We start from the raw sequence: 14,886 nt of genomic DNA, 5'->3' as shown, positions 1-14,886 counted from the left end.
GGCGGTGTTGGAGTTAGCATTATGACTAAAAATTGTTGGGAAACTATGGGAAGACCTCACCTTGCGACCACAACCATTGTAGTAAAGATGGCCAATGGGTCTATTGTTAAACCTATTGGGATGCTAGAAGATCTCAAGATCAAGGTATTTGGACATAAACTAAGGATTACCTTCATTGTTATGGATTTCTCCAAACACACTATGACATAGGAGATGATCTTAGGACGTCCTTTCATGAGGAAAGCAAAAATGGTGCATGATTGGTCTAAAAACCATATCTACTTGCAGTTCCAAGATTCTGTCATTCGAGTGGATCTTGTGATTGGTCAAGCACATCCTCTAGGAAATAGGTTTATAATTGATTATAGATCTGACACCATAGTTCACTTGTCCCCATTGCAATATTGTTACACGTGTAAAGCGGACACTAATGTTGGGGAAGATTCTCCTTATATGGATGTACTACCTGGGATGACTGAGTCGGGCAATGTGGATTGGGTCCACCTAGCAGCAACCATAGACACTTGGGGAAATAGGGAGACAACCTGGGTAACACTTGAGAGGGATGAAATTCCACCACTCATACCCTTAAATATGCTAGAAGCAATGCATATAGCTTCTGATAACCTACAAGATGAAGGTTTGACTGGCATTGGAACCAGTAGCGCCTCACAAGACTATAGCCCACACAATTTGGGGTCAGAATCATCAATTGAAATTGACCCTGAGAACAAAGAACCTGAGTTAAATCTTAGTAACAATGTGGGGACAAACCATTCAGGGCCCAGTGGTACCCTAGATGACAATCTATCCAAGGGAGCAGAAGACACAAGTAGTGATTCATCTAGTGACTCTTCACTAGAGATAGGCCGTAATAAAAAATTAAACAAGAAGAGTAAGAGATATAAGAGGCGACGATATCGAGCAAATGTGCGTGCTAGAATAAATGAAAATAAATCTACCGCAGAATGGCTTAATTATATAGGGACATGTGATGCTCATCGAAAGTTGGTAGATAACTGGGGTGAATACCTTCAAAGTGTTATGTGGTGTAGTCCACAACCCATTGACATCGCACAATTAGAGGCTACAGAGAAGCCAAAGTTGAGCCGTACCGCAAGGAGACGACAAAATCGAGAGTTAGCTCAACAACAAAAGGAATTGTAAGTGAAATCACAGTCCACAGAACAACAAGACCTCACAAACTTACACCCTGCACCTGAACATTTCAAATCCTATACCACAGAGGAACGTAAGGTTGTGTATACAAAGGCTCAAAGAAAACCTATCGATGGGAGCAATGGAGTCTATGACGGTCCATCGATATTATATAAGCTTAACCAAAAAATTATAAATTCAAGTCATGCTCAAGCCGAGCCATGACATCTCCTCAGCAACCATAGATAGCCCTATTCCACTCATTCGAGTTCATACGCTTCCCTATGGAGACAATTGCTTCCTTGATTTTTTGTATAATCTCAGTGAATCTAAGTTTTTCTAGGGTATTCTCAAAAACTCGACAGGTCCTAGCACTCCACACATGTTTGAAGTAAAAGAACTCAACAATCTGCATGCTGATAAGCAAATCATGGCTCTTTCTAACCATCCCACCCAGGAAAAGTTTGTTCTTGAAGAATCCAATCTTCTATGTCTTCTGAATCCATTTGAAAATCTTTCTTGCCGGTGGGCCACTCACTGTCAGGCACTCCTTGATGAATGTGTGAGCTCCTCTCTAGCCGTCTTGCATTGCAAGCACCTATCAAGACCAATACATCACGCTTGAATCTTCACACACGTAGGCAAGGCCCCTATAGTACTTTCCAAAGGAAAACCTTCATATCAAGTAGCACATGTGGACCCCATATTTTTTTAGCGATTGACACCCATCTTAATTCTTGCCATTGCTTGCCCCATTTCTTATTCAATGGAGAGAACCAATCCAACGATATCATAAGGGTATTGTATACATCCTTCATTTACAATTTAAGGGAATGTTTGTCCTTGGCCACCACCATGCCTTCTAATCGAGACTGGATTCACAAGAGGGCATCCCACCATTTTCTAGCCATTCCAAAGAAGAAAAATTTCATTCCCGTAGAGGTGGAACTTGGAGACTAGTTGATTTGTTCCTTTCCATCTTTTGTTGCTGCTATCCCAAAACACGCCCATACATCAAGTCCTTTCTTACTGGTCTTTCTAGAAATTTTCCTCGAGAATGGATGAAACACTTCTTGCCTTACCAAGACAAGGGAACCAATGAATAATAGAATTGTGAAAGACCTAGTTAATTCTCCCCATTCAAAGACCCATGTTAATTCTCCCCATTCAAAGACCCATGTTAATTCTCCCCATTCAAAGACCCATGTTACTCTGTTGCATTTACAAACTACTTCACCCATTGTCCCACCAAGTATCAAGACCATCCACGAAGGGGAAAACAACTTGTCATGTACCGTCAACCCTTTCCACTAACCACCTTCTGAGCGTAGTTGGTGGGCCCTCTCTATCATGGCCTTAGTCATGATAGCCTATGCCTGGTCTTTCTTTGTGATTGCTACCATAGACTTGGCACAATATGCCTCCACATAAGTACAGGGTTAAGGATCCTAGTACCTCCTTTCTCAAAAGGTATTGCAATGGAATCCCAACCTGCCCACTTCCAAGGTGTCGAGTGTCTTTAGTATTGTTTTTCCACAAGAATCTTTTCATAAGTTTAAGAACTCTTTCCATTTGCATTTGGCTAGCTTAATCAAAGGCCTATTGAAGGCTATGTAAGGGAGAATAATTGAATCGGCCACCTTCAAGCGACTCAAAAAAGCCAAAAGCACATACTCCCATCTTTGCATCTTTTTCTTCACCTTATCCAAAAACCAAAGGAATATTTTCTTGTGGGTAAAGGCCACCCCCAACGGGGCCCTAGGTGCTAGAACACCTTCCCTTTTGATACTATCTCCCCAAACCACAAGGTTGGATCAATCGATTTGTTTTTTGTGAGCAAGATCCATCTAGATTTTTCAATACTACACTTTGATATTGATGCAATGGCTAAGTTTTCACAATCTTTAGAGCCTTCCTTATCACTTGAGAGTGCACTTTGAGGAATAGAAGGAAATTGTTCGCAAATAGCTTTGCAAGAAGTTTTTCGTTATTAGGAAGAGACAATCCTTGAATTTTCCCTCTACCAATACTGTCTTCAGGCTTTGCTACCAAGGGATGATATCCAATGGAGAATAATAGTGGGGTTCAGAGGAAGCCTTGCTTGATTGATCTTTTGACCTTGAATGCCCCCATAACTCTTTCATTAAACAGGAGCTCAGATTGGCTACCAGCACCAAGGGTGATGACTAGGCAACACATCCGCAATTTAAAGCCCAATACTTTCATGACATCTTTGATGTATGACCATGTGATCCTATCATAAGCTTTATCAAGATCTAGAAACGATAGAACACACTCTTGTTTAGTGAATGCTTCATACTTTATGCCGACCATGGCAGTCAGAATGTTATCATAGATTGATCTCATCTTGATAAATACATAATGGTGGGGAGTGATAACTTTTCCCAAGAAGGGAGAAAGCCTTAGGGCTATGGATTTTGCAATAATTTTATAGGCCATAGACATCATAGTAATGGGGCATCAATGTTTCAATTATGAGCAGCAGCCCTTTTTGGGGAAAGGTTTGATATGGCATCTTTTAATGCTTGAGTCAAGGACTCCCTCACTCATGGCTTGGTTAGCCAACCTTGTAATTGGGGACTTGAGATCATCCTCGAATTCTTTGAAAAAATTGGTAGTCAAACCATCCCACCTCGGGGACTTCTCTTTACCCAAAGCTTGTAATGCTAAAGAGCATTCCTCCTCGGTGAGAACACCCTTTTCAATAGGTTGGCATCTGAGAGGGAAACTGTTTTTTTAAGACTTCCAAGAAGAGCAGCTCTGGCTTCACCTACCTCCAGGGAGTGGGGCTCAGGTTGGCCTATAATTTGATGTATTTGATCAAGCATCAAATGGACCATTTCATCATTTCCTTCCCCATTGGTAAGCGAGTGGACTAGGCCCTAATTTCTCTTGACTTTGAAGGCCATGTAGAAGTGAGCTTGATTACTTTTCTCTGACAAGAGAAATGTCTCTCTAGATGGTTCTCTGGCCTTTCTCACCTACTCGAGCAACAGTTTGGACAATTCACACTTAGCTTCTAGCCACATTTTATGCTCATCTTCAAAAGCCGATCCTGTGTATTTTTTAGCTATTAACAACTCTACTTCACCAGTGAGGAGCTTCAGGTTCTCCTCGAAGTCTTTCTTCCTTCTAGGGCATGCAATTTTGATCATTTTTTTAATATTCTTGGCAAAGATATCCTAGGCCTTAATAATTTCCGAATCCACATCTTTACAAAGATTTCTCATAGATTTCAAGGCGAGCCTTTTGAACAAAGGGTCTTTTAAAAGATGACCCCTTGTGGTAAGAAGCTTCTTAGACCCTTGGCAGCAAAGACCTTCTCCTTTGTTCCATTATAATTTCAAGCTCAAATGCAGGTGATCCGATAGGCATTGAGAAGTTACCACCTTCATTTCTAGCCATGAGGGTAGCTAGTCCTCTTGGTGGGAAGAGTAGCAATGATCAAGCTGAGAGGCCATACCGGCATACTGCAGGCTTGTGTACGCAAACCTTGGCATGCTATTCCAAGTTCCCATCTCCCGCAAATCTGTTAACATCCACTTCTCACATAGACTCAACCATTTGCTCCCTCTGGATCCAACTATCATGTTAGAGGATCCAATTTTGTCCTTTCTCTTCTCCACCATATTAAAGATGTTTAAAGTTAAGATGGTTTTGGTGCTCATTATGTGTGCACCTTGTTATGGGTAGGCCTCATGATTTTCTCACTTTTATCTATGGCTAGCATAAAAGTTTTTGGTGAGCGTTTTCCACAAGGATGTTGGTGTCTACCAATAATAAATCATTTTTTTGGCCTCACTCATTTGCCCTCTTATAGGTAGGCCTCACTCATTTGCCCTCTTATAGGTAGGCCTTGTGATTTTATCACTTGTTTGTTTTAAATTAAATAGGGACTCCTACTTAGATGCATATGCCACATGCTAGCTTGATAAAAAATAAATTCAAAAATTTTAAGAATCCCCCTCTCCCTCCTTTGAGAGAGAGAGAGAGAGAGAGAGAGAGAGAGAGAGAGACTGAGCTTGTTTGGGAGAGAAGATACTAGACAGATAGATATATCTCCCTCTCCCTCCTTTGAGAGAGAGAGAGAGAGAGAGAGAGAGAGAGAGAGAGAGAGAGAGAGAGAGAGAGAGAGAGAGAGAGGTGGACTATGCTTGTTTGTGAGAGAAGATACTAGACAGATATATATATTTTATTTTATTATCATCCTTGGAGGTCAAATATGACCTATGGAATAAAAGGTGCATGTGATGTAGTATGTATAGGGCTGATAAGTGATTCTTGATGCTCCAAAATGTGGTGATGAGAGTTGCAATGGAGATCCCGCACTATGACTCAAAGAGGAAAGTGTGTAGGTCTAAGTCATCACTAAAAATGTGAGGAAAGCAAGTACAGATTTGAGCAAAAGATCAACACTCTTGCAGTTGTTGGTACTCAAATTATCAAACTTACAGTGAGCATAATGTGCAGAGTTGATTAGGGTGGCATAATATATGAAGAGCAACTCATTAGGTTCCTCCCAAGCCGTAATACATTCGCATTATTGTAGAAAATATTCATTCACTTGGGAGTCCATTGAGGCATCATGTAGCAAGTGTAATGCATCCCATCACCCAAACCACTTCTTTATGTCTTGCATCCATCCTATGCTCAAGATCTTGCTTTTATGTGTCTTTTATATTGGCTTGATAAAAAATAGATTCAAGAATTTTTAAGATTTATCCCTTCCCCTCTTTTTGAGTGTGAGAGAGAGAGAGAGAGAGAGAGAGAGAGAGAGAGAGAGAGAGAGAGAGAGAGAGAGAGAGATAGATAGATAGATAGATAGATAGTTCTATTATCGTCCTGGGAGGTCAAATATGACCTATGGGACCAAATGAACATGTCACGTGGTGTGAGTGGAGTTCATAAGTGACTCTCGATGCTCAAAAATGGCTGAAATGAGCGTCGCAATAGAGAGTCCACATCGTGGTTGGGAGAGGAAGGTATGTAGGGAGAGCTCATGGCTGAATTTATGGGGAAAAGTGGACCTAATGTGGTCAAAATCTGAGCACTCAAGTAGTGTGTGGTACTCACTCTCTCGCACTTGACGAGGGCATAAGGTGCAAAGTCGATGACACTCCTCGCCAGCGCCCCAACGTCCTGTCTCGCAGCGTAGAGAATGGGAGCTAAGACGAATGGAGGCAATGGTGCGGATCGCACTCAACGGGATGGGCTCAAGGATGTAGGAATGGGTTCGGTTACCTCGTTCCGAGAAGAAGAGAGATTTGTAGTTTGGGGCAACGTGTGTGGTGTAATGGCTGAAGCGAGAACCTCCGGATTTCTCCCAAGCCATGATACATTGGCGTTGTAAGAAGGCCTCATTAACTTGGGAGTCGATCGACACATCCTTGACCAAGTGACATGCATCCCATCTTCCAAACCATTTCTTGATATCAAGCATCCACCCCGAACTTAGTATTTTGCTCTTGCATGTCTTTTGAACCTTTTGACTTGCTTCATATGCGATTCTAGGAAGTCGATGCAAAGGGCTACGTTGTGTCTTACGCATGTACTCCACAACCCTTTCCATGCCCAAGACCTCAATGGGAAGCGATCTGGACTCAAGAAGTAAGAGCATGTAGGGTGTTTGTGTCTTGACTTGGAGAAAGTTGGTGAGAAAACGCTTTTGGACATTCTCAAACTCTTTCCAAGTAGACTTCCCGATGCTTCCACCCCACACCTCCACTCCATAAAGAAGCACCGGTGTCACCAATGTGTCAAAGAGGTACTTTCTGAGAGCCCAACACTTGATCTCTCCTGCATTGCACATGTTCTCAAATGCATAATAAGCCCTCTTTCCGGCTTCCAAGCGACGCATTGCACAATCCTTCCATTTATGATTGGATGGAACCTCAAGGCCAAGGTACTTGAAGTGATCTACCACTTCAAGTTTCTCATTGTTGTATACAATGCATGGATTTTCGTCATTGAGGGTCTTTACAAGCATAACCTTGGTTTTGGATCCATTCACGATCAGCCCGCTATGTAGGCAAAAGCGTTCCAAGACACTCATAAGCTTTTGTGCATCTTCTAAGGTATGTGCCAAGAGCACTACATCATCGGCATAAAGCAAAAGCATGATCACCGCATTTCCAATCTTAACCTCTTCTATGCCTTCTTGCTCCATAAAATCAAGAACCATGTATTCCAATTCATCAATGAGTAGCCCAAAGAGGGTTGGGGAAAGTGGGCATCCTTGTTTGACACCAATAGTGCTTGCAAAAAATTCTGAAATTCCATCTCCCATACGTAATCGACATATCACTTTTTGGTAGATGCGAAAGACTGCATGCATAAATTCTCTCGGCACTTGAAGGCTTTGCATACGTCTCCAAAATTTCCTCGCGGTACCATGTCAAAAGCTTTCTTGAAATCCACAAAGCAACAATACAACTTTTTTCCTTTCAATCGAGACGCTTCCATAAGAACTCGAAGAGTGACAAGGTGATCAATAGTGCTATGATGCTTTCGAAAACCTGCTTGGCCAAGCGCACGTTTGCCATTCTTTTCAGCCCATTCACTTATCTTCATCTCCATGATACATCCAAATAACTTTGCCATCAAAGAACCAACCATTATAGTGCGATAGTTGTTCACATTGTTTACATCTCCTCCTTTGTGCAAAGGTTTGATCCAATTTGCACTCCAATCATGAGGCATGCCATACTGAAGTGCAAGGTTAAACATATCGCATATCCAATATCGTGTTTTCTTGCTTGTCCATTTAATCATTTCAGCCTTGACACCTTGAAGGTCACCTGCCTTGCGAGTAGCAAGTTTCTCAAGCGCGCGGCATACATCTTCAATGGTAAAGAAGGGAGACATAAATGGAAGGGAGCTACAACCCTCCATCTTATCAACATTGGGTTGCTCATAGAGGTTCTTACAATGCATATACATATCCTCAAGAGTCAAGTCACCAAAGCTCTCAACGCGCTTGCCTTTTAGATTTTGCCAAAACTTGCCACATGCATGTGCTTTCTCTTGTGCTAAAAGAAGTTGTTTTTCGACCTCCCACCTTCTCCTCTTCTTTTGAACAAGTGCTTTGTATGTGTGTGAACATTCCAAGTAAACTTCCTTGTCTTTGATTGCATCCAATCTTAGCAAGTGTTTTCCGGCTTGACTACATTCCATGTCAAACCATTTCTTCTTGGTGCTACCCTTCTTAGACCTTTTGCAAGACATGTGTTTCGCCGAAAAGCATTCCTTCGCACAAGAGAAAATTACTTCTTTGAAAACTTTCCACTTGCATTCTAATGTTGGGCTCCCTTGATGCTCTATCATGCTTAACATTTGGTCCACCATATCAGCATATATAAGTGCTCGTTTGAAGTCTAGACGTAGGTACAAATGATTCACATCATGATTGGAGGCTACATGCTCGGGCCGTTTACCACACTTGAGGTCAATACATAACATCCTATGATCCAATTCCGGATTCCATTCACCAAGTGTAAAGCTTTGTATGCATTCTAGAGTGGCTTCTGAGAACAACATATAGTCAATCACGCTAGAGATGGGAATGGGATAGTGCTAGCTAAGGTGGGTGACATACAAACATTGTGCACACAAGTGAGTGTGTGTAGGCTAGATTTTTACTCAAGCAAATTAGGCTCCAAGATACATTAACTTGGCACTTGTAAACACGATCTTGAGTAGTTTGCTAACCCATCACAAGCTCATTATAAACAAGAGATCACATGTAATGCAAACTTGGAATGATTGTTTATTCATGAAAGGATATTTAAGTAGCTCTACAGCCTTACACATTTACATGTGGGATAATTCCTCCTCTTCTCTCATTCACTCATTCTCTAGTGACTCTAGGACAAAGCTCATACCTTACAATTCTCCCCTTGGGGTTTGGACTAGGACAATATACTGAAGATTCTGTATCCACTAAGGATGACACATGGTATCCAATAAGGATGACATATCCACTAAGGATGAGAGATCCACAAAGGATGAAGAGAGGCTACAATCTTCGTCTTTGATTCTTGAAACACATCTGTCCTCCCCTCTTTTCTTCATTCCATTCTTGGACTCTTCTATCCGCACCTTGGTGTGCCAACGATGTCGATGTTGCCCGAGACTTCTCTTGAGATTTATTGGAAACAAGTACAATGCTAAAAACCATTGATGAAAAAACTACTAGCACGGATGCAAATGCTATTGCTGCCAATTTTCCTCCCTTTGAGGAAATCCTTCTCTTTTCTCTCATAGTGCCTTGGAGTGGTCTTTGCGATTGGGTGTTATCCCAATGCCAATGTCTTGACACCTTACAAGCACATAACAAAATATCCTGAAGCGTGATAGGTATAAAGACATCCATTGCTTTTAGTGATTGTGCTTTTGTTGCAAGAATTTTAATCTTTGAATTACAAGACTTTTAGAGAGAACGCGAGAGAGAAATATTTATTCTGAAGCTTTGCTTTGTACGCTTGAAGAAGCCGTTGATGCTCTTCAAAACTTGAAGCCCAAATTTTTCTTTGAATGCTTTGGTAAAGCCTTGGAGGCTTTGAATGATTGCTCGATTGGTGGTTGCCTTGATCTTTAAGCTCTAATAAAGAAAACCCTTGTGAAGGTAACATCTTTGAATCTTGTACGGAACTTCTTGTTCTTGGTCTCTCTGTAGGTGGGAAAGCCCTCTATAGAGGGTGGCTTTTCCAGGTAGTAACATGGGAGCTGCCCCTTTTAAGTGTAGTCGGCAATGAATGGTAGCCCTATAGTGCTTGTGAGTAGCCCCAAAACAACGTGAGAAATGGCTCCTACTGGACCAGATACAACCAATGAATTCAATTGTATAGACCTTTCACATTCGATCGTACGCAAAAATCTTGCATGGGAGTCACCGCTTGTAGACCTGCCCAAGTATTCAATTGCAGGTCAGTGCATTGCTCACATCTGCCCTACTTGCTTATTCCAAAATTAGGAAGTTTTGAGCACACGACCAACTCCACCAAGATTAAAATATCCAATTCAAGCTAACCGACAAGGCTTGGCACTTTCCTTGTTTAGAGAGTGTAAAAGAGTAGTCTTATTCTTCGATTCTGCAGAGGTACACACACAAGGGAACTCACACACACCTAACTAAGGCAAGTTTGAGGGTTGACAGGTTTAGGGGCCTCGGAGATCAAAATACAGAGCTTAGTGGCTCTGATGGAAGTTTGTCATAAAGGATTTCTCCACACAATCACAATGCATGAATTACATAGGCCAAAAGGGATCAATTTTGGAGGAACAAACATACAAGATGATGATGAAAATTACACACTTCTAATGTACCTAAATTGGCTCAAAATTGAGCTTCATTGATTCAAAAAAGACTTGATTAAGGGCCCTAATTGAGAATTAATAAAGCCTAGTACTAATTATGCTACTAACAATCAAAGAGTAGCGTCCCAAAAGTTCCAAGACTGAAGAACATGCTCAAGATAACCATTAGAGATCTAATAGGCCTAGAGAGAGAGAGAGAGAGAGAGAGAGAGAGAGAGAGAGAGAGAGAGAGAGAGAGGTCTAATAATAAAGGATCTTAGAGATGGTCAGAATGTGAGAATCATGCTATTGGATCTGATACCACTTGATGGGAATGGGATCATGCTAGCTAAGGTGGGTGATAGACAAACATCGTGCACACAAGTGAGTGTGTGTAGGCTATATTGTTACTCAAGAGAATTAGGCTCCAAGATAGATTAACTTGGACTCATAAACACGATCTTGTGGCTAACTTATCACAAGCTGAACATCAACAAGAGACACGTAATGCAAACTTGGAATGATTGTTTATTCATGAAAGCAACTTTAAGTAGCTCTGGAGCCTTACACCTTTACATGCGGGATTCCTCCTCTTATCTCATTCACTCACACTCTAGTGACTCTATGAGAAAGCTCATACCTTACAGAGAGCACCTTCTATCACTTCTTCCCCCTATTAAGGCATCTTCCAAGATTCTTGTCAATTTTGATTTTTCCTGAATCATGCCATGTATTTATATTTGGTCTATTTTTAAAAATTCAATAATTTATATGATTCTCCTCCCCCCCCCCTTTGCACCCCAATCCCTCTCCCCCCTTCGGCCTTCTCCATGACACCATCTTTCAACAACCTTGACTAACAATCTCGTCGTGTTTTCAATTGCAAAAAAGCAGAGAAGGAGATAGTGGCGCACAAAAATTTTGACTGGAAACGCTCGATGCCCACCCATCTCAACAGCTTTTGGAGTGCCGAAGAAATGTGTGTGTGTGTGTGTGTGTGTGTGTGAGAGAGAGAGAGAGAGAGAGAGACTTCTATTACTTTTTCCCTATTAAGGTATCTTTAAAAATTCCTCTCAATTTTGTTTCACTCACAATTGTGAGTTTTGCTATTAAAAAAAAAAAAGATTCCTCTCAATTTTGATTTTTTCAGAATTGTGTCATCTATGCATACTCTGTCTATTTTAAAAATTCAAGTAATTTGTAAGATTTTCCTCCTCCCTCTGTTTGCAAACAACAACCCCCCCCCCCCCCCCCCCCCCCCCCCTCTTCAAGCCATGGCCCCCTAGCATTCTCCAGGACACAATCTTTCAACAACCTTGACTAACAATCTTGTTGTCTTGTCAATTGCAAAAAAGGAGAGAAAGAGATAGTAGCGCACAAAGATTCTAACTAGCAACCCATATCAACAACTTGTTCGGAGAGCCAAAGAAGGAAGAGAGAGAGAGAGAGAGAGAGACAGAGAGAGAGAGAGAGAGAGAGAGGATCTCCAAAAATACTCCTATTTTTATCAAAGATTCTGACTAGCAACCCTCGATGCCCGCCCATATCAACAGTTTGTTTGGAGAGCCAAAGAAGGAAGAGAGAGAGAGAGAGAGAGAGAGAGAGAGAGAGGATCTCCAAAAATACTCCTATTTGTATTGTTTTTTCAAAAATAGCGTTAGGTGTCTTACAATAAATTTCTCTTGATTTTGTAGGTTTGTCACCTTCAAATTGCAAGTATCCAACTTTGTAGGTGGGATGAATCTACGCCTACACACTAAAACTTTTCAAAACTTGCGGTTTAGCCAAATTAGAGACAATTAAAAATACACAAATGGTCGATTTTTACACCAAAATGTTGCAAACTTTTTCCGGTTTTTCTCAAGACAAGCTTGAAATCTCACCTAGATAGACTTGGTTCTATAATAGACATCAAAATACACAAAGGAGGGTTTTTTCGTTAACAATGTGTGACAAAATCTTGAAGAACATTTTTCTAAACAAAAGAAAGGCTATTGAAAAGGTGGTTTACATTTTAAAAAAAAATTGCATTGACAATTTTACTCTTTCCAAATTGCAAATTTTTATTTCACGAGCAAAAATCAAAACTGAACAAGTGCAATATAATTGTTTGCACATTTTACTGTGAAGATTGACAAGGTTATGTAGCATGCTAAAACCTACATCGACGTTGTTTGATTTTTTCCCCCTAAAACCTTGACAACCCTCTATGTGAAAACTTCTAGAGGCATGTTTGAAAGACTTGAAACTGAACCCTCTTCACGGTCAAAATGCAATATTGAAAAATCAAGATTGATTTCACTATCAATATACGACTCATTCAATCCATCTATGTGGACCGAAGAGATAGTATCAAAAGGAAATATATTTCTTCACCCGTTTCGTTGGGGGTTGACGTAGTGCACAAGCAAAGAGTCCAATGGGTCATGGATAAGTTAAGGAGCAAGATGCAAAGTTGGGAATATGTGCTACTTCCTTTCCCGAGGTGAAAGTGATCAATTCGTTTATGCTCCCGTATATAGCCTTCATTGGTCCGCTCCTCAAGTTAGCCAAGTCAACTGGAAAGATTTCTTAAAACCGGTGAAAAGATTCTTATGGAAAAATAACAAAAAAGACTTGATGCCTTGGCAGTGGGCCAAATGGGATTCTATTGCAAGACCAGTTGAGCAAGGTGGCATCTCTATTCTCAATCCTGCTATCCATGCAGAGGCCTAGTGTGTCAAATTTTTGATGTCTTTACTAAGCAAGATCACACATGGGCTATTATGACAAAGGACATGATTGACAAGGCAAAACTCTTCTCTCGAGGTGTCCAATGGAAAGACCTAGAGGTGCACAACAAACTATTTACCCCTCGGTGGACCATCCTAAGACGAGGAGGCGCGACAGGCGAGCTAATATGAAAGTGTACTAGAACAATGGAGGTTCTCAATTGGGGGAAGTTAACAAGGTATCAAAACACCATAACTCACCGATCCCCCTTGCTCTCTAAAGTAGGAAGCATCCTTTTGAACCCATTTTGGAGAGAAATTGCTAGAAAGATCAATAACAAAGGGCACAGACAATCTGACCCATTTTTGGGACAACAACAATAGGAGCTATAAAGGACTATACCAACTTGCTACCCAATTCCACCTCAATGGGACTAAAAGACTGTTGATCAACAGGGCGGTAGAAGGGCTTGACAACTACTGTATGCATGTGTCCAAGTCCAAGTTCGAGTGGAAAGCCCAACTATGGCCCAAGAGTAGACACTTCTTTAAACCACAAACCAAGGATGTCTACCACACTCTAATGATCTTGTTTGATTTTTCTCCCCCCCTAACAAGCAATTGGAAAAGAAATGGCCGGAGTTAAGATGGGTGACGATAGAAAATAACATATGGGGGCCATAATGGCCGCTATCGATGAAGATCTTTATGTGGAAGGTAATATGGGGAGCATTGCCGACATGAATGAATATTCTAGGAGGAGGTATTGATCTAGATAGATGCTTGAGGTGCCTAAAGATTAGTGATGAGGACCTCCCTCACTTATTCAAGGAGTGTTCGGCTATAAGTTGCCTGGTAGGGAAGATTTGCAAATGGGTGCAAAAGACCAAGAAAATAGAGCTCTTCAAGAAAGGTGATGAAAAGCCAAGTGCTACTTTCCTTCAAAAAAACTGCTAGATTCTGTTACTTTAAACAAATCTAGATGACCAAGAACTCTCGGGTATTTGAGAGTTTCCTCTTCAGAGTCAGCTTCACGGAGATTTAACAAGAAAGCAGAGAAGTGATTGTTTCCATTGGTAAAAGGAAGGACTGAGACGAGTGGAATAGAGCCATTAGCATCGTATTGAACAAAATGTGCTAATGAGAACATGGGTAGTGATTCACCTCTTGCTAGGACAAGGTAGCTTTTTGGTGTAGTACGAGATTCCTCAAGGCACGGCACGAGCTTGAGGGTGCTTTGTACATTTCTTTTGGAAGAATTCAATGCATCCACTCATAATTGTAAGTTTGGCAAAAAAAAAAGCACTGAAACCTCGACAGTTTTGAGGTTTTTCACCTCTTTATTTAAGAAACTAGAATCAATCTCTAGTTGGGATTATACTAATGTGTCATACTTTGTTGGCCTTCTATAATAGAGGTTTGAGAGGTGGACCGTTCTAGTAGTTTGGTGCAACGATTCAAGTTTGGCACATACTTCTCCACCATGGTCTAGCATGCAATCTGCACTGGTTGATGATAAATTGGTGCTTGAAAAAATCTTGCATTTATCCAAAATGTTGTAGTGATTATAGAGACACGTGTAGAATGTCGTTGGTTGTGGAAGCGGTGAGCGCTATGTGTGAAGTGCGATGGAGGAGAAACAAGAGAGCACACAATGTAAGTGGAACTACTCACCACAATTTGTGAGAGAGCCCCTTATTTT

The sequence above is a fragment of the Adiantum capillus-veneris genome, chromosome 22 (assembly GCF_014529385.1).
Source record: "Adiantum capillus-veneris isolate H3 chromosome 22, ASM1452938v2, whole genome shotgun sequence".
NCBI lineage: Eukaryota > Viridiplantae > Streptophyta > Polypodiopsida > Polypodiales > Pteridaceae > Adiantum > Adiantum capillus-veneris.
Note: the sequence above shows the minus strand (reverse complement) of the source record.